The following is a 3058-nucleotide window of genomic DNA, read 5'->3' as shown; positions in this document are numbered from 1 at the left end:
CTCCAGACGATTAGCCGTGCCGTGATAGGGCATTTGGATCATTTTCTCGAGAGAAGACCGAAAGTAGCCATTGACAATGGTGATGTATCACATAAAGCCAGCCATGGAAAGGAGTAAGACTGATTGGATGAAGATAGCAGGAAAGCAGAGGTTCAGAGGAACGAAAGCATCTCTATTCACTTATCTGAAATTCTCACCAGTGATTTACATAAGTATTTCTATCCCTATTTTATTAATCACTTTCGAAAACTCCATTATTATTTTATATCCGCCTGACTGAGATTTGCAAGGTGACCATAGCTTGCTTCATACCAACAATCTCCGTGGGATTCGACCCTTACTCACGTAAGGTATTACTTGGACGACCTAGTGCACTTGCTGGTTAGTTGTGCGAAGTTGTGAACCATGGTATTGGCATCATGTGTTTGGTGCCATTACCAGGGAAAGAAAGAGCAATGAATTTTACATAATTAAAGTGTAATCACAATTTCTGCGCACCAAGTTTTTGGCGCCGTTGCCGAGGATTGTTTGAGTTTTCGGCAAGCTTTTGATCCGGTAACATCAGTGCCAAGTTTGATCCGGCAACAGCACCAAGTTTTTGGCGCCGTTGCCGGGGATTGTTCGAGTTTGGACAACTGACGGTTCATCTTGTTGCTCAGATTAGGTAATTTTCTTTTTGTTTTCTCTTCAAAAAAATATTTCAAAAATCTTTCAAAATTTTCTCCTTTGTTTTCGAAAAAAATTTTTTTTTTATAAAAATGTGTTTTCAAAGATGTAATTTTCTTCAGAATTTTTAAAGAATGAATTCTAGTGTTTCATGAAGCATGGCTGGCTGTAAAGCCATGTCTAATACGACTGTAGGGCATGTTAGACGTGTCATGTCTGAGTTACATACTAAAGCTTGGCTGGCTATTAAGCCATGCGTGACCCTTTGATTGGAGCTTTAGAGCATAAGATTCCTGGAATTCATATTAAAAATTTTGAATCCTTATTTTTCTCTTTTCTAAATAATTTTCGAAAAATATAAAATAAAAATCCAAAAAAATTAGAAAATCATAAAAATCAAAAATATTTTTTGTGTTTCTTGTTTGAGTCATATGTCATGTTATAAGTTTGGTGTCAATTGCATGTGCATCATGCATTTTTCGAAAAAAATCATGCATTCATAGTGTTCTTCATGATCTTCAAGTTGTTCTTGGTAAGTCTTCTTGTTTGATCTTTGCATTTGCATGTTTTGTGTCTTTTCTTGTTTTTCATATGCATTCTTGAATTCTTAGTGTCTAAGCATTAAAGAATTCTAAGTTTAGTGTCTTGCATGTTTTCTTTGCATTAAAAATTTTTCAAAATTGTATTCTTGATGTTCATCATGATCTTCATAGTGTTCTTGGTGTTCATCTTGACATTCATAGCATTCTTGCATGCATTCATTGTTTTGATCCATAACTTTCATGCATTGCATCATTTTTCTTGTTTTTCTCTCTCATCATAAAAATTCAAAAAATAAAAAAAATATCTTTCCCTCTTTTCTCTCATAGTTTCGAAAATTAGATTTGACTTTTTCAAAAATTTTTAAAATCTAGTTGTTTTTATGAGTCAAATCAAATTTTCAATTTAAAAATCTTATCTTTTTCAAAATCTTTTTCAAAAATAAAATCTTTTTCATTTTTCTTAGTTATTTTCGAAAATTCTAAAAATATTTTTCTTATTTTTATACCAAATTTTCGAAAATAACAATAGCAATTAATGTTTTGATTCAAAAATTTCAAGTTTGTTACTTGCTTGTTAAGAAAGATTCAAACTTTAAGTTCTAGAATCATATCTTGTGATTTCTTGTGAATCAAGTCATTAATTATGATTTTAAAAATTCAAATCTTTTTCAAAAACTAATTTCTATCATATCTTTTCATAAATATCTTCTTATCTTATCTTTTTTCAAAAATTTGATTTCAAAATATCGTCTCTAACTTCCCAACTCCTTATCTTTTCAAAATTGATTTTTGTTTCAACTAACTAACTAACTTTTTGTTTGTTTCTTACCTTTTTCAAAACCACCTAACTAACTCTCTCTCTATTTTCGAAAATATCTTCCCCTTTTTCAAAAAATTCTTTTTAATTAACTAATTATTTTATTTTTATTTTGAATTTTCGAAAAAAAAAACTACTAACCTTTTTCAAAAACTATTTTCAAAAATCACTAACTCTTTTTCAAAAATTATTTTCGAAATTTCCCCTCTCTCATCTTATTCTATTTATTTATTCATCTACTAACATCTCTCCCTCACCCACCAAAAATCCGAACCCTCTCTCTCTCTTTTTGAGTTCAGATTTTTCTCTTCTTCTTTTCTACTAACAATAAGGAACCTCTTTCCTGTGACATAGAGGATTCCTCTTCTTTTCTTTTTCTCTTCTCTTTCTTATGAGCAGGGACAGAGAAAAAGGCATTCTTGTTGAAGCTGATCCAGAACCTGAAAGGACTCTGAAGAGGAAATTAAGAGAAGCTAAATTACAATAATCCAGAGACAACTTGATTGAAAATTTCGAACAAGTAAAGGAGATGGCAGCCGAACCCAACAACAATGCAAGGAGAATGCTTGGTGACTTTACTGCACCTAATTCCAATTTACATGGAAGAAGCATCTCCATTCCTACCATTGGAGCAAACAACTTTGAGCTGAAACCTCAATTAGTTTCTCTGATGCAGCAGAACTGCAAGTTTCATGGACTTCCATCTGAAGATCCTTTTCAGTTCTTAACTGAATTCTTGCAGATATGTGATACTGTTAAGACTAATGGAGTAGATCCTAAAGTCTACAGGCTCATGCTTTTCCCTTTTGCTGTAAGAGATAGAGCTAGAGTGTGGTTGGACTCTCAACCCAAAGACAGCCTGAACTCTTGGGATAAGCTGGTCACGGCTTTCTTAGCCAAGTTCTTTCCTCCTCAAAAGCTGAGCAAGCTTAGAGTGGATGTTCAAACCTTCAGACAGAAAGAAGGTGAATCCCTCTATGAAGCTTGGGAAAGATACAAACAGTTGACCAAAAAGTGTCCTTCTGACATGCTT

At 32.9% G+C, this 3058-nt stretch overlaps 1 non-coding gene across 1 annotated transcript; it reads right to left on the bottom strand.

Moving 5' to 3' along the window:
• Positions 1-2950: 2950 nt before the first annotated feature.
• Positions 2951-3058, bottom strand: LOC148576506 (small nucleolar RNA R71). Its single transcript, XR_015903698.1, has one exon. It is a non-coding gene; the product is annotated as a small nucleolar RNA R71 (small nucleolar RNA).

Source organism: Arachis ipaensis, chromosome B1 (assembly GCF_059453495.1).
Source record: "Arachis ipaensis isolate K30076 ecotype BB chromosome B1, ASM5945349v1, whole genome shotgun sequence".
Taxonomy (NCBI): domain Eukaryota; kingdom Viridiplantae; phylum Streptophyta; class Magnoliopsida; order Fabales; family Fabaceae; genus Arachis; species Arachis ipaensis.
This window is presented reverse-complemented; position numbering and strand designations above follow the sequence as displayed.